This window comes from Pantherophis guttatus, chromosome 1, assembly GCF_059756535.1.
Source record: "Pantherophis guttatus breed Tessera chromosome 1, ASM5975653v1, whole genome shotgun sequence".
Lineage (NCBI taxonomy): Eukaryota > Metazoa > Chordata > Lepidosauria > Squamata > Colubridae > Pantherophis > Pantherophis guttatus.
The window spans coordinates 244,789,382-244,807,425 of NC_142063.1; the positions used below are offsets into that span (position 1 = coordinate 244,789,382).

At 34.9% G+C, this 18,044-nt stretch overlaps 1 protein-coding gene and 1 long non-coding RNA gene across 4 annotated transcripts in view; one reads left to right on the forward strand and one right to left on the reverse strand.

Annotated features, from left to right (window-relative positions):
• Positions 1 to 762: 762 nt before the first annotated feature.
• Positions 763 to 18,044, forward strand: part of PRDM1 (PR/SET domain 1) — a 116,652-nt gene continuing 99,370 nt past the window's right edge. Inside the window, exons 1-3 of one of the 3 annotated variants that reach the window (XM_087882609.1) lie at positions 763 to 1,787; positions 2,464 to 2,579; positions 3,200 to 3,236. The gene's annotated coding sequence lies outside the window, so the exon portion shown is untranslated. Of the gene's footprint in view, positions 1,788 to 1,883; positions 2,376 to 2,463; positions 2,580 to 3,199; positions 3,237 to 18,044 lie in introns of those variants that run through there. The other 2 variants (XM_034409089.3, XM_087882610.1) reach the window with 2 other exon arrangements.
• Positions 1,682 to 2,482, reverse strand: LOC148116813 (uncharacterized). Its single transcript, XR_015731391.1, has 2 exons — positions 2,426 to 2,482; positions 1,682 to 1,753 (listed from the first exon to the last, which is right to left on the reverse strand). It is a non-coding gene; the product is annotated as an uncharacterized LOC148116813 (long non-coding RNA).

Sequence of the window (18,044 nt, forward strand, 5' to 3'; positions counted from 1 at the left end):
CATCTAAGAAGTTCACAAAGCAATAGTCATATTGGCTTTAATATTCTATACCAGCATTGCTTAATCTTAGCACCTAGTGGATTTCAGTTCTCAGAATGCCAGCACATACCTTACATATCTTGTGAGATTTAGAAATGCTGATCTTTGTTGTACAAATACTGTAAATAACTAATAAATGTACACAGCTTCAGGAATTACAGGATACTGAGTTACTCCTCAGTGCAATGCCACCATAATTTTCCACATGGCGGCACCTCTAGAATAGCATGCAAGCTATTCACATGACATGGTTAAACTAGCAGCTTTTTTGTTTAATCGTTGAATCCTTTTGTTTGATTTTGTTTTAATCCTACCCTGAATTTACCCAAGCGTAATTCCAGTTTTGAAGTCTATCCAATTTTAACTCTAATTCCAGGTTTTTGTTTTTTTTTTAAAGTGCGATTCTCCTGTTATTTTTAAAATATCCCTGCTTCCAGTGGTAAATATTTTATTTTAGGAAAGACCTCTCAAGGCCAATATACAATTTAAAAAATGTAGCAATAATTGCAGTAGTTTATTTTACAGCTATAATATATGAAGGCTTGTTTATGTAGAGGATGACCATGACCACACCCACCTCTTTCCCAAGGAAGCTTCAGCATCATTTCTCCAGCCAAAACACAAAAATAAATAAATAAATAAATAAAGCTCTTTCCCTCACTACCTCCCTGGGCTGTAACCCTCCCCTTCCTCCTCCCTCCCCCCCCCCCCAATCATCCCCTCAGGATGGAGCCTTCAGGAGCCGAAGTGAAAGTGAATGATTCACGACGCGGTTTTTTTTTTATTTAAAAAAAACAGGAAGGGGGGAATTAAAGGGGGCACGTGACAGACGGGAAACTGCCCAATCGAAGGGGGCCGTGGGGGAAAAAAGAACGCGTATGGGGTTGCGTGCGTCCGTAGAGGGGAGAGTTTGATTTCTTTTTGATTTCTCTTTCTCTCTTTTTTTTTTTCTTCCCTCTTCCCCTTTCCTAAATGGACTGACAGTGGCAGCGAAGGGAGGGGGGGCGAGCGCGGCGTTTGGGCGAGCTCGTCAGCGGAGGATCTTGGAGCGCTCCCTGTCCTTACCCGCCCCCCCCTCACAAAAAACTAACCCATTCTCCCCCCCCCCTCGCGCGCACTAAAAAGGCAAAGTGGAGGAGCGAAGCGCGCGCGTAGGTGTCTCCGGTCTTGGCTCCCTTTCCCTCAGGGAGTCACTCGCGCCACCCACGAGGCTTGACGCTCGCAGGGGTCCCTGCCCGGAGAGACCGGGAGTCTTGAGAGGGAAACTTCCTCGTTTAAGAGAAAAAGGCATGGGAGAAAGTCGCTCGCGGGGCACTTTCTGAGACCCGGCTCCTCAGTTGTTGGTGGTGGTGGTGTTTTTTTTTTTTGTTGTTTTTTTACGCACGCCGCTGCCTGGGGACTGCGCCCTTCGCCCACCCGTGTTTGAGGTGGCGGCTGCGCGCCGTTGGAATACGCGGCGGCATTGGCTTTCTTAAGGCATCCGCGGCCGCTCCGGGATTGGCTCCCCCCTTCCCCCCCCCTCACACACTTTCGGAGCGACCTTGCGCACCTTCGTCGTCTTCTCCTCCTTGCCGCCTGCGGGTTGTTGGTGTTTTGGGGTGTTTTTTTTTTTTTTTTTTTTTTTGCTCCGTTTTGCGAATAGCGTTTGGGTGTTCTCGTTTTCCACGTGCCGGGCGACGTCGCTCAGGAAGATGAAACAGAAGTCTTGCTACTCCTGCAATTCAGCCACGTAAAAAAAAAAAAAAAAGGTAAATTGCTCCGGTGGGTTAATACAAGGATGCATGGGGAGGTGGGGGGGAGGGGGGAAGGAGGATGAAGAGGGCGGAGAGGAAGTATCGATGCTTATCCTGAAAGTAACCTCGGGGAGGAAATCTGTGTATTAAGATGAGCATTAGGCTTGGGTCTTCTTGTTTAGGCTGATATACTATAGGATATACATACTTGGGAGAGGATCTTACTTTTTAAAACCCGTGCTTTGCTTGCAGGTCTCCTTAAATGTTACGGTTGTGAAGTTATGTGGGGGGTTGTTTTTTTTTTTCCTAAAGTTCAGCGTTTCGCTCAACTTAACCGATAGCGAGTCCTACAGAAACTGGGTTCATTGATCGCATTTTTTGGGGGGGCGGGGAAAGTTGTGACTTCCACGTTTCTGGATTGTGTCTTCTTTTTAAAAAAAAATCAAGTCTATTCATAGCCCATTTTATTTTGTCTTCACCAAAAATCCACCCCCAAAACAGCATTGCAGGAACTCTTCTTTTTTTTTCCCCCTTTCATCATCTGGGTTCTGATTTTTTCGTTTCTAAGGTTTCTCCAACCTATTTTTTCCAACCTGACTGAAGGTATGTTTGTGTAACCAGACTCAGAGACTTGCTGTCTGATAGAGAATTACCTTAGCCTTTGAATTCAGGAGATGTGTTTGTTTTTCAGGGTTCAAGCTGCATACTGAAGGAGAAGAAGGTAACAGAAGCCACCTGAAAAAAAGGAGCAACTGAGAAGATTTTTTTTTAACTCCTTGCCTGAAATCCTACTAGATTTTGAAGCAGGTGGGACATGCAGGATTGGAGATGGGGTATAAGGAATAAACTGGAATTGTGGAGGATTGTTTTGGCATAACAGGGTTTATTCTAATCTTCAGAAAATGCAGTGCGTAATCTTAACTCAATTATTCTTAATACCTGCCACCAAAGTTTGTTAGATCTGAAAGTTTTTGAGAAGTAGGTTTTTTCCCCCAAGATTAACTTCTCAAATGTGGCAAAGCTTAAGTAACTGTTGTTGCTCAATCTGTAAAGAGAAATAGAAATGGTGGTAGTTTTACCTAGCTATGCAAAGAGCAAACAAAAGCATTTAATACCTTCAAGGGAATTCCCATTCTTGGGGGTAGGCTGGACCACATGGTAGACATAGCAGTTTAAGTATTAAATTTGGTTATGAATTTGTACATGAGTTTAAAGCTTTTAACAATGGTTATTTTGTTTGCTTTTTGCAGGATTTTGAAATGTTAAGTTGTTGCTTTGTTTGAGAAAAGGATTATGTAATGAAAATATTCCTGTCTATATAGTTCACTTTAGAGAATCTTAATTATTGGGGGAAGGAAAGATTAGGAAAGATTTTTGGAACCAAACTGAACTCTATTCCATTAGGAATCTGTTTCCTTTCCCTTTAGATTGTTCTTGAAAGCTTTAAAAGAAGATTTGGTAAAGGTAAGGCATTGATTAAAATTAAAAATCAAGGTTATTTCCTATGGCTACTTACATGTTACTTTTTAAAAAATTCTTACACTTAAGGATATCTTGAAGAAGTTCATATATTAGGAAGGCAAAAACAATAGTTTTATTCTACTATGGTTTTTTCAACAAACAAGCAGGTTTATTGATTTCATAGTTATTTAAAATTTAAATACTTAAAATATCTAATGTTAAAGTTTGTAGCATTATGCCAATGAATCTATATACAAAAAATGTAGCAAAATTAAGGTAAATAAAATACTGTAGCAGCTTCATTATGTGGCAAAAGTGACACTTTTTATTCTTGGTATGTGCTGTAAAGGTTATCTGTTACATTTTGTTCAGCTACAGTTAAGTCGCCTTCATTTATTACTTCTTCACATGGCTGCTTATGTCTGCCAGCAACAAATGAACTCGCATATTGAGGTAAAGAATGTAGGCATAATGCCAGTTTAAGCAATATTAAATGCTATGAATAATATTAGCTATCTAGTCTTCAACATGCAGTAGTTGTGATGAAGCTGCAACCCTGTCTTACTATCTTGGAAGTTAGCCTGTCATCTTCATACTTTGTACATCTATATTCAGACTTTGTATGATAAATCTCACTGTCAAATCAATTTCAAGCTGTTTGCACAAAAGATTAATGTTAATGCTGCAATTGGAGAGTACCATCATGATTAAATAGTTTTACAGTGACGTTTTCCATATATGCTTATATGGAATTTGTTGATTTATTCTCACTATCAATTTTAATGCAGTATTTTACGTTTATTTAACTTTTGGAAAAATGTTGGGATTTTTTCCCCTGGAACAATATTAATAGAAAACAGGCAAATATGTTGTTAAATAAAATAGTCTAATATATAGTTGAATTACTGTGCATTTTGTGCTTAGTCACTTGAGAGTGACTCCATTGAACTCTATAAAGTTTGTTTATGTGATAACATTCATAAAAAATTTTTGTTCAATTCTAATAACATAATTTTTTTTGTATAAAATATACAAAAATATACAATACCATGTTTTTCCGAAAATAAGACCCTGTCTTATATTTTTTTGAGCCCTGAAATAAGCACTTGGCCTTATTGCCATGCACTCAAAAGCTCGATTGGGCTTATTATCAGGGGATGTCTTATTTTGGGGGAAACAAGAGTAGTTTCTCAACTGGCTGAAATTACGTACATGCAGTAATAAATCGGTTTAGTCTCAATATACCCGATTTAATCTCATAGTACCCACTTCTGCTCTGCAGATAAATTTAAGATGTTGCCCTTAACAATATTCACTGCTAGTCTCAGGGGTTATCTTATTTAATAGAATTGCATTTAAGTATTTAATTGATTGCTAAATCATAACGCTAAAGACTAAACACCTGTAATTTATCTTCTATAGTTGCTATTAGAACCATTCAAATGAAATGTATGTTATGAAATGTATTAAGACAATACCAAAAAGCATGGGAATTAAAAATAATAGGAGACTGAAAAGGTTAACATTTTTAAGTGACAGTTAAGGAACTTATAATCACTTGGGCAGACAGTAATGATCTGCGAAGAAAAACTGCACAGTCTTATATAGTGAAAGTATTTCAGTTTCTGAGGGAGAGTCTATCTGATTTCAACAGGAGCTTCTGAATAAAGCACTTTGGAATAAATGGAATAATAGATAGGTTGTCTAAACAGTTGTTTGATATGGCTATAAATATCTTTATACATTATTTAACTTGAGTGAAAGCACAATAAGTCAACCATTTTTTCCTATTTAGAATTAAACAGTGCAATAATTATTTTCTGTTCACTTCTTAAGTAAACATGTAGGTAATTTTTGTCTTTAAAAATTGAGCAATAATTTCTATTCCGTATGGATCACAGTTTTTGGCTATTATCTCAGTTTCTTTGCACATGCTTCCCCCACCCTTAGAAATTTAAATGTTTGCTTTTCAGATTATTCAATGCTCGAGTTGCCTTTTCAATCCTCAAGGCATATATTAAACATGAAAAAAAGATAGATATTGCAATAATAAGATTTTTAACTATTCTCGTGCCACAAATTTGATTCCCTTTACATGGAAGTAACTCAAAAGAATTTGGCCCCAACCAGGCATGTGATTGCTATTATAATTATTGTTCATGCTATTCTAACAAAAGATTTTAATACATGCTGTGTTTGATTGGTTGCAATGTAAGGAAGTTAAGTACTGTATTCTAATGTGGTTGATTGGTTGGTTTGTGGGAAGTGGGGTCCTATCTGTTCACAACCTGCTTGTGAAATTCCCTGGACTATGTTGCCATCAAAACTTGGATGCTCCACTGAGCAGACAACTAACAACTAATTTTGGAGCATCTGTTTTGATTCATGTTCTTGACTTTTCTGAATGCATCGTTTATCTGCCAACAATTTATGGCTTACAGAAAGAAGCCATGGGTAGGATGTATTAATTAAATGAGAGGCATAGACTTGCTTAAATCAAGGGATCTGTTTAATAAATTGGTGTTATCATTTTGCAGTTTATAGCAAATGCTTACACTGAAAGTTGCAATAGAGCACATACGAAAATGAAGAGAGTAAACGCGGTACCTAATATTAGTTTCTTAGAAGTTAGGAAAATATCCCTCCTCACTTTTGATCTATTATTATATTGGCTGGGTTCTTTATAAAATTATACAGACTTTATAGAAATCATGCATTTTATGCTTTATTAATACTATATACCTAATTTTATTTCAAGCAATGGATGTAGAAAGACTAATATCAGAGCAGTCTGGTCTCCTACTTGTTGTGGATTAAAGTGTTTTACAGTACTTCAACATATTTGCCAATACATTAACGTTGTGCTGATTGATCTTTTAATTCACATTCCAGAAATATATGTGAATAAAGGGTGGATCTTCTAGCTTCCCACGCTCACCTCAGCTATGCAGTCTTTGGCTGGAATTTATTTCAGACCAAGACATGCATTTCATTAATCATATCTTTAATAATCCCACTAAAAGCCGTTCAAAGTTTTTGTCCTCCTTAAAGTCAGACGTGGTTAATCGCACCTAAATAGTAACTTCCATTTATTTAGACACACTTCACCTCTGTCTCTCTTACCAGATGTGATATATTGGTTTCATGTTGGTAGCATATTTGTGATTAAAGATTTCTAAACACTCATTTTCACAGCCCCTTTATTATCAGTTTTTTTTAATGTAAGAGTTTAAAGATTGCCATGCATATAAGCAGATTTGTCTGCTTAATTAAGAAAATATGTCATTTTTTAAAAAAAAATTATCACAGTCACCATGAATTGAAATAATTTACATCTTTCAGTTCATAGCTATTATGATGTAAGAAGAGCTGAAGTCACCATGAAAATGAATGGCATTAATTTTTTATGATAATTTTTTAGCTTTTGCAAAGATCAAGTGGGTTTAGCAATTTAGGAATCACTTGCTTAGTTAATTCATACTTCATAATCTGAGGGATCAATTTTATTAAAAGTGTTGCTATGAAGTCCAATGTATATCAAATTTCGGGTTCAGGGAAGTTTTCAGCAGATAATTATGTATAGCCATGAAGTCTTGAACAAGAAAGTAAAATCTAACGTCAGAATGAATATAGTTTAAATAATAATTGTCTCAGAGGAGCAATATATTGCGTATATTTTAAAATCCAGAAGCAGGTATTTCTTTTTCAATCTACCTAATAATAAACAGGAATAGTTCATTTTCCAAAATTGATGTTTCCTGCTGCTCTTGCTCTATAGCCTCTTCTACTACTTCCATAGGTATTTGATGTCCAGTTTAGACGTGCATTATTGATACTTGATAAATTTAAAAGTCCTGAATTTGAGAGAAAGGTTTAGTGAGTAGGATTTAATCTTTTGTTGAAAAGATATCCTCAGAAAACAGCTTGAGTACATTTATTTTAAATGTTTACTTAAAAAAAATAAATGCTTCCTAGGTAACATCAATGGTTGTATAACTAAAGTATGACATTTACTTTTCTGCATAAATGAACTGTTTCAGAAATAGTTGACTGGAATAACTATGAGATTTGACAAAAGTTACAATCAGTATAATCTGAAATAATACTATCCAAAACAATCATTTTTGTACTTCATGCTGCAATATAATGTTAAATCCAACAGGACTTAATCAAACATTCCTACTTAATATTTTTTCTATTTGCTTCTTGTATATAATTTACATTCTTCTGCTCTTGCTATATTAAAAGTATATCTCGTCAGTGCCAAGAAATTCATAACTTAATTCATAACTACTGATGTGATATTTCAAAAGTGTAATGTATTAGTAATAAATTAGTATGAGAAAACTATGGGAATAAGCAGCTGGAAAGTGAGTGTTAAATTGAGTTTAGATTTCTGGCTCTAGTTTGTGACAAATGGTACTTTATAAACACTTTGTTTTCCCCTATCTATTTATTTAAATTTGCAAGTTGTGGCAGTTAAGTAGATGCAAACTTTAAACTGCAGCATTTTATCCTAAAGATTCCTGATGCAAACTCAATATTTTATGAAGGTTTCTTAAATGATATTGTAACTATTAAATCCATGACTTGCTCAAAATCTGTATGATAACTTTAATATCCATTCTTATTTAGATTTAAAAATTATATTTTATTGAGTAATGATTTACTACTTTTATTAGATTTGAAACATAGCATTCAAAATGGAATTAATGTTATATTTATCATGGTAGAATTCTAAATTCTTAGCTAGAGGTAGCACTGTTATTTTGTAATAATGATTCTTTACAATATCTTTAATATTCTTTAAAATATCTATACAATATTTTGTTTTGAGTATTGAAAAATCTGGAATTTCATAAGTAGCTTTGATGTGAGTTTATTCAGACAGAACTTCATATAGATATATCAGTGGCCTGCCTCTAACAAATGAAAAACTTTGTCCAAATAATAACATGTAAATATGTATTAACATTGCAAATAGATATTTAAGAAATATTTTTCTCCCTGGTTCCAGTAGAGGATAGGTGGATTAGTTGATTTTCATGAAATAGAACATATGTTTTTATTAAGGTGGCTATAATGTTCATTTAGTAAATGTAGTAAATATAAAAATGACAAAGTATGTAAGAAATACTTACTGGTCAGAATCTTAAAAAGTCTGCTTGGTTTTTTTCTTTTTAATAGTAGCTTTCTTTTCGATCTATAAGTATGTTGTTGAGAGAATATTGTTCCATTTTAATTGAGACATATTTTTAGATTACATGTTTTTCTCAAAAAATTAGACTGAGATTAAGTCCAAATTAAAAAATCAGTTTCAATTTATTTTCTTTTTTCTTAGATAGCAATATGACGTGTGCTTCGTTATGTACACTGAATTCTTTTTCTCACATAATAAATATATACTTGAACAAAGTAGGAAATGTGTTTTTCATATAGAAAGTTGCTATTAGATGCAGTAATATTCACAAAATAAAGAATTCATGTTTTATATCCCTATATTTATTATTTAAATAAATATTTATTTAATATATTAATATATCTTTATAGTGGCATTCTATTTTTTGTTATTCCCTGCTTCTAAATTGAAGCCTCTTTTTCCCTCACTTTAAAAAGAAGGATGAGAACAATATCCAGTTGTTAAGGCATTTAAAAAGCCTTTGTGATAGGGAAAAAAAAGGTATACAGTTTTAGTCTCATATTTTTATTTCAAAAATCTATTGCCCAAAAGAGCAGTTTTGTTGCATGAATCTTGGAAAATGTGTTCAATATTTTTTAAGTTCCCTTTTTTAAATAATCCAAAGAATATGGAATTTTGCTACAGTTTTCCTAAGGGAAGTGGATCCCAAATATATTTCCAGTTAAAGAAAATGGAAACTACTTATATTACTATTTTGTGACAACTTGTTGATTTCTCAAAAAAAATTCCATTCATCCATATGGCACACATAAGCCAATTGCTCAGAGGTTACTATACTAGCAAAAATGTGTGGATGTTCAGTTTAGTACTGTCTAGTCCTAAACACCACATAAACTCACACTTTACATTTCCTGAGTAACAAAAATTACCAATGAGCAAGATGTAGTCATGTGATGTTTTTAAAAATTGGACTAGGAGTGTGGGGCACATGAGTTCAAATATCCATGAAGTCATGAAATTTATAGGATGATTTTGATTACCCTGTTTCCCCCAAAATAACACATCCCCTGATAATAAGCCCAAGGTTCAAAAAAAATAAAATAAGACGGGGTCTTATTTTGGGGGGGAAATGGTATTCTATTTCAGTGTAACCTAACCCATAGTTAAAATGGTGAGATATGTATACTGCTTGGAGGAAAAGCAGAATGTAAATGTAATAAATAACAGGAAACATTGGTAAGCAGGCCCAAAAGATAACATGATTTTTGGATAAAGGATAAAATAAATAAGTGGGGGAAGATTCTGAAACAGCATTCAGGGCAATTTGAATAGGATTAGAATAGGAAATATATTTTCTTGAATAAAATAATATTCAAGGAGGAGGGAGGAGTATTGTGTGTGTTTCCTGACTTGAATTATTTATAAAATAATAACGGGATATTTTTCAAGAGTCTCTACCCATCCAATTGCATTCAGCAGATTGGGCAGAATCCCATCATTCAAAGAGTATTGATTGGCCTGTTGGTAGACAGGCCTTCTCTGCTGTAGTCCCAGTTTTGCGAAATATTTATCCCTCGAAAATTAGTATGGTCCAACCTTGTTGGCTTTCATAAAGCTTAAAAAACTTGGCTATGTACCCAAGCCTGGGCCTATCAATGTGTTAAGGACCCTGTTTCTTATTAGTTGGTTAAAACAATTGCTGTTTTAATTGTTTTTAATTGTCTTAGCTGTTTATAGTTTTAGAATTGCAAGTCCCAGAGTCACTTGGCTGAGCTGGACAGCTATAAAAATGAACGAACAAATGAATGAATGAATGAATGAATGAATGAATGAATGAATGAATGAATGAATGACAAAAGCCTTAAAGCAATCCTACAAGAAGGTATGGTACTTGATATTACTAGTCACTGTTTTGCAGATGGCAGGAATTGAGGCAGCATAATTATTTTTTACAGCAACTACAGATCTTGGTGCAATATGACCATTTTAGAATGAACATTGTGATCCTTAAAGAGAATTAGCTGTTTGCATATTTTACATTGGCCAAGACAGTCTCAGCAGTATTGGGAAAAGAGCAAGGAAAAGTATCTTACTCACCTTACCTTTCAACCTTGCTCATTGTTAGCAAGTTTTCACTAAAAGGTAGCCATAGCCAGAAACTGCTTGTACAGTTCTCCTTTTTCTTCTGAATTTTTTTTGTTTGTTCTCAAAGAGTCTATTATCTAGTGCATGTTTACTTATATCAGGATGTAACTGACTAAAGTACAAAGAAGGAAACTGGAAATTAGCATGTTATAATAAACTTTTGGAACTTCCTAATTTTACAGCATTTATAACATCCAAAATAATACTGAAAAGGGCAGAAGTTAATAAAATTATTAGTTTTAAAAAGTAGTTAATAAAAATGTAATTGTCCACAAAAATTGATCATCCTATTAAAATAACAAAACAAGTAGAAATAGATTACTTATTTCTACTTTTCTTAAAATTAGCAAAACAGGATATTGTCAACATTGTAAAACTTTTTTTTTTAAATCAAGATGCTCAGTAAAGTTTTGTTTAATATGAAATAGAACAGAAAGAGTGAAACAGAAGTTTCAACAGAAGTGCAATTCTGAATTATACAGTCTTTTAATTTTACCCTTTCTCAGAGATACAGGTCTGCGATGCATAGCATTTAAAATATATATTTACAGTACTTAGAAATTAGAATTGTAGGGCATGTAAATTGATGTAGAACTACAAAAGTTATTGAGAGTGAATTATCCCCCAAAGGCAGCACTAACTTTCTCTTCCTTATTATAAGGACATTGTTCACCAAGATTTCTTTTTCACAAGTAATTTCCTGAATGCAATACCTTGAGGGTTATTTAGACATATGAACCTTCTTAACCTTTTGGGTGCTTTTCCTATTTTTATTGTTACTGATGTTAACGGCTTAAATAAATAATAAAAAAGGTACATAGAACTTCAAAACAGAAATATTTTTAGCCTAAATTAAAGACCTGCAAAATATTGATACATTTTATCATTAAAGTCTAAGGAAAATTAAGCATATAATGATGCAAGATGACATCGGCCTATCAAGAATCCATTGTTGCCTTGATATACAACATCAAAAAAAGAGTAATAGAATGTTTTTTTCCCTGAACAACATTTTCTTTTAATCTGGGTAGAGTAGTTTCAATTCAGTTTGGACTGCTTTTCTTTTTTAAAGTTTTTAAGACCTCGAGACCCAAGGAAATTTTGTATGAGTTTCTTGACTACATGCACTTCTGTCTAAAAGACTGAACACTTTTAACCTTTTCATTTCAAGCCAACATTCAATTTTACAAAATAGAATCACAAATGCCTTCATTCCCTTATGTTATTTTTTTATATTCTTTAAAATTAAGTTTTGGCATTTACCTTGATGTGTGTGTGTATATATTTCTGTTATGAAAATAATATAAGCAATAAGAAATATAAATTATTCCATTTTCTGCTTTGCCCCAACCAACATTAAGTATGAACCAACTTATGATTTCTGGTTAATTATTGAACTAATCTAAAAGTTACTTAGTAATTTGGTGAGAAAGAACACTATATATTTTCAAATATAGAATGAATGTAGTTATGTAAATTCATGTGTCTGAGTCCAAAGAGAACTCAGAATGTTATTGCATATGGTCATTGTATGGGTGGTTCAGAAATCAATAATTTAGTATATACATGCTCAGGAACAGCTTGTAGAATTCACATTTTGTCTGTCACCTTCATTTATTCATTTCTCAGTATATTCTTCATATAAGTCTGTCAGCCTTTTCTCAGGCTTCTGCAAATTATTTCCTCTCTTTGCCTTTTTATAATTATGTGTGACTTTTCTTCTACAGTGTAAGTGTAGTAATCTTTTTAGGAAACAGCAAGGAGTCTGTAATTTGCTGCGAGTCAAAATGTCCTTTAACAAAGTTATTAAAGATCAAGGGTTATCACATCCTTTTATCTTTGCAAATGAGATGATATCTTCTATTGGAACAACTGGTTTTTAAAATACTGGAAGTGAACACTGCCTGTCTGTGCTCTGTCTGTCTTCTCTTTTAAGTATCTTTTTGCAAGTAAAATTTTAATTTAAGATCTATTTATGTATTGTGGGCTTTTTAGTTGTTTTTCACAATGTTATTTAACTTTTGAGATTAACTAGATATACTCTATAATCCTAAAAATCTGAAATATGCCCTTTACTATCTATGATTAAAAGGTATCTGGAAACCATTATTTGAAAAATAAAAATTATTGACCTTTTCCCCACTCTCACTTAGTGCTAATATCTTAATTTAAATGTCAAATGATTTTATTAGGAGTGAAATATTATAGATAGATGATAGATAGATAGATAGATGATAGATAGATAGATAGATAGATAGATAGATAGATAGATAGATAGATACATACATACATACATACATACATACATACATCTTAAAATATATTTTAAAAAATAGGCAACTTGCAAGCTAAGCAGGTGGTGAAGTTCCCAAAGGAAAATTAGTATTTAGTTTCAGAAATAGTTTACCAGTAATTAGACTTGATTAAAGTTGATTTTTTTCTCAAATTGTTACCAAGTTCCAGTATTATTGATAATAATTTTAAAACATCTCTATGTACCTAAATATAAACGAACGATTTATTTTTCGCATATCTCCTTATCAAAACTCAGTTTCCATGAATGATGCAATTTTACACTTGAAAATAGAGTTCAATTACTTTGTGTTCATGTGTTAATGAAGCAGAAAGTTACTTGAGGGAGTCTCTTTTCACTGAAATACCTGTTTGGTTATGCACAAGCTGCTTTCTTAAGTTTTCTCTTGTATCTCTTGTCTACATTCAAATGATGGCTTTAATAGCTGCAACCAGTGGCAAATCTTCCTTCTTGAAAACCAGTCTTTTCACCTTCAGCTCAGCAGGAATAAGTAGTGGCCTATAATTAGTGGAGCCATCCGTCTTAGCATTTGTCTTAAACCAATGTCTTTCCTTTCTATATTCCTCTTTTCCAGTTAACTAGCCTATCAGTATAATCATGGCCCAACATTTTAATAACCGATGGATTACAAATTATGTAAATAAAAAAGATATTTCTAATATCTCACAGATTATGATACAATAATAAAGGAATGTTATTTGGGGTTTGTGGACAAGTGTCCAAACACAAAATGTTCCTAGTTTAAGCCAACTAGGAGATAATTTTACAAAAGATAGCAAAAATTAGTTTAATTACTAACATGAATATTTACACACAAACACACGCAAAATTATTAGTTCAGAAGTTTGAAATGCTTTTTCAAAATGTTATGAAATAACTATGAATCGCTAACTCGCTTCAGAAGAAAAAGCATATGTGAATAAATTCACAGCTTTTACCCTGAAGGGAGGAAGGCTCCATATTAAGATAAAATGAGTAACAGTGACCAGAAATTAGCTAATGGTACCAAAACAGAGTGATTAAATACAAAACAGTAGCATAGATCTCCAGGAGGGCATCAAAATAAAACATATTGTTTGTGTGAAACAGAAAAACTATTGGGACAACCACCTCCCCCCCCCCACCTGCCCCAAATTCATATGTTTTCTGATGAAGTTTAAACTAATTGTGTTTGGGCAGAAATGGAATTATAGAGTTGTAGAGGATAAATCAGTGAAAATATTGATTTAATGCTTTATTATACAGTCTAATCCGGTGGTTAAATCCAAATTTTTTTACTACTGGTTCTGTGGGCGAGGCTTAGTGGGTATGGTGTGCTTGGTGGGCATGGCAGGGGAAGGATATTGCAAAATCTCTGCTCCCATTCTACTCCTGGGGGAAGAATATTGTAAAATCTCCATTCTTGGGCCAGCCAGAGGCGGTATTTGCCAGTTCTACGAAGTACTCAAAATTTCCGCTACTAGTTCTCCAGAACCTGTCAGAACCTGCTGGATTTCACCCCTAGTCTAATCCCTGCAAAATGAGATGTACAATAAAGCAGTTTTTAACTTAAATGAAAAGCAAGGGGAGGCAACAAATAATAATACTAATAATAACAATTAGTATTATATAATAATAACAATGGGACGGATGCGTTTTGCTTATGCTCTTGCGTCTCGTTGTATACAGAATATAGAATATACAGAATACAGAATTGGAAAGGACCTTGATGTCTTCTGGTCCAACCCCTATACCTTATACCAGTGATGGCAAAACTTTTCTGGACCAAATGATCCTGCGCACGCACCCCTCCCCCCGCAGGTGCCCCACCACTCCTGCATGCACGTGCGCCCTCCCAATATGCGCCACGTCCCCTGTGCATGCATGGCAGAGACTTGAAGACCAGTTAGCCGGTGGGAGGCACAAGTGCATGCACTGTGGAGCTGAGCTGGGGTGACGCTTGTGTGCCATAGGTTCGTCATTACTGCCTTATACCATTCCAGAAAAATACTGCCCAATCTTTTCTTAAAAACCTCCAATAATGGAACAAGTTCTGAAGGCAATATTTTCCAGTGATCAATTGTTCTTTCTGATAGGAAATTTCTCCTTAATTCTAGTTTGGATCTCTCCTTGTTATGCTTCTGTTACTTCTTGTCTTGCTCTTGGGTGCTTTGGAGACCCCACCTCTCTATGATAGCCTCTCAAATATTGGAAAACTGCTATCATGTCTCCACTAATCCTTCTCTTCCTTAGACTAGGTATTCCCATTTCCCACAACAATTCTTCATACAGTTTAGTCTGTAGTCCTTAATCAACTTTATTGCTCCTCTGTGTACTTTTTCTAGAGTCTCAGCATCTTTTTTGTTTCTTGGGGACCAAAACTGGAGGCAATATTCCAAGTGTGATCTTATCAGTGCAGTATAAAGCAGTATTAACACTTCACGTGATCTTAATATTATTCCTCTACTGATGTAGCCTAGGATTGAATTGGCCTTTTTGGCAGCTGCTGCACACTGCTAGCTCATACTTAAGTGATTGTCCCCTAGGACTCTGAGATCCATCTTGCAGTTACTGCTGTTGAGCCATGTACCACCTATTCATTACCTTTGTAGTTGGCTTTTCTTGTCTATGTGTAAAATCTTATTTTTCTGACCATTGAATTGGTTAGAGCTCAGTGTTCAAGTCTGTCAAGTTCTTTCTGGATCCCGAGCCTGTCTTCTAAAGTGTTGGTTATTTCCCTCATCTTGGTGTCATCTGCAAATTTGAAAAGTTCCCCTTCTATTCCTTCATCTAAATTGTTTATGAAGATGTTGAAGAATACTGGGCCTAAGAAACAAACTTGTGCTACTCCACTGCATGCTTCCCTCCATGTTGATTTAGTTCCATTGAAGACTATATGTTGAATGTGGTTGGTCAGCCAATTAAGAATCTATCTGATGGTGATGCTGTCTATTCCATATTTTTATTATTTTTATTATTGCCAAGAAATAGGCTATGGTCTTTTTTGGAGGCGGAGCCAAGATGGAGGACTGGTAGGATATATGCTTGTCCTGTTCGGCTTTTAAGTTTTTTACTTCGTCTTTATTGTGGTTTTAACTGTGCTTTTAGCCTTTACCCCCCGGGTTTTTTTGCAGGGGAGTTTTAATGCAAAATTGCATACCAGTTAATTGCGGTCTTTTTTGTCAAATGCCTTACTGAAGTCCAAGTATAGTATGTCCAAAGCATTTTGCTGATCCGCTAATTTAGTCATTTTGTCAAAATAATTCAACAGGGTTTGTCTGGCATGATCTGTTTTTGACAAACCCATACTGGTTTCTTGTAATAGTTTTGCTTGTTTCTAAGTGTTCATGGTTCTGTTGTTTGATTATCTTTTACAAGATCTTCCAAGGTATTAATGTCAGACTGATTGGTCTGTAGTTTCCTGGGTCCGTTTTTTTCCCTTTTAAATTTGATTTATATGCCGCCCTTCTCCAGAGACTCAGGGCGGCTTACAATGCGTTAAGCAATAGCCTTCATACTTTTGTATATTTATACAAAGTCAGCTTATTGCCCCCACAAACTGGGTCCTCATTTTACCTACCTTAGAAAGGATGGAAGGCTGAGTCAACCTTGAGCCTGGTGAGATTGGAACCACATCAGCTTTTTTCCAGTCCTCTGGTAGTTCCAGGATTTTTGAAAGATATGGTTCAGTGGTTCCCAGATCATATCTCTAGCTTCTTCAGAACCCTGAAAAGTAATCCATACGGTTCTGGTGATTTAAACTCCTTTAGAGTGATAGGTGTTGTCTTACCATTTTCTTGCCTATTTTGACTTGTATTCCTAATCTTTTACGGTACTATTTTTGTTAGGTTAGATCAGGGGTGTCAAACTCAAGGCCTGCAAGTTGGATTTGGCCCATGGGGTGCTTAGATCTGGCCCGCAGGGCCACCCTGGAAAGAGTGGACTGGCCCATGGTGTTTTTGCCAGCAAAAACTGAGCTCAGGAAGGCTGCGCATAGCCCTTCCAAGCTCTATTTTCGCTGGCAGAGTGCTGTAGGAGGCCGTCGCAGCCAAAAACGGAGCTGGCATGAGTGATGTCAATCTGGCCACACCCACACCAGCCATGCCCACCAGGCCCCCGGGGTCAAACACAACCCTGATGCGGCCCTCAATAAAATCGAGTTTGACAAACGTGATTATTTTTTCCCTTTGTATAAAGACAGATACTGTACAAAGAATGTATTAAACAGTTCCACTTTCTCCTGCTGCCAGTTTCCTCCTTGCCATTAGTGGACTAATGTTAAGATTTCCTTAACATTTTTCTTGTTTTTTATACGTTGAAAGAAATATTTATTTGTTACTTCTGACATTTGTTGCAAATCTTAGTTTATTCTGAGACTTAGTTTTCCTGATTTCATCCTTGCAGATTTGGTCTATTAGCTGGTATTCTGCCTTAATTATGTATCTCTTTCCATTTTTTATACTTGTCCTTTTTGTCTTTATCAGAGAATTCCTTAATGCAGCCATGTTGGTTTTGTCTGGGATCTCTTAATTTTTCTTTCTCAGTGATATTGTGCTGTTATTTGTAAGGATAATAAACACCTAAAATCTTTTCTTAACACCCCTCCTTGTGTGTGTGGAGGGGGCTTTTCACTTAGCCATGTGTCCTGTTGGAAAATTATTCTTGGTAATTTCCACTTTAGTTTGCACCTAGCACACTCCCAGTTAATCCCTAAATCCATATCGGAACATACACACCTGCCTCTCAATTCAGCTAGCAAAAATACACGTTAATATCTGTTTAATAAAGATCAGTACACTATAAAATTGTTAATTGGCAAAACAGGACAAAAGCAGGTAGAAAAACCAGAAGAACAGGTATGAATTTATATCTTTATATATCAAAAGACACCGAATTTTCAAGAACCACTAGAAACAATCTTGGGGATAATTAGTGTAGACAGTGCCAAAGAGACTGGCTGTGGTTATTCTAACTTTCATCCTTTTATTTGCATATTAAGCAGCAGAACAGAGATAGAAAGTAGAACATCACATGAGCCTTTATCTCTCCAGCACTGTGAAATAAATGATTTGGGGATGATGTATCCAATACATGCAAGCAGCATCAGGAAGAAACAGCATAGTTGCTTTTGCTTGGCCTGCATGGAGCAGACATGTTTCCAAAAAAAGAAATACACACCGAAAACCACACAAGAAGATTTTAAAACCTTATTATGGAGATGTACTAATTGAAA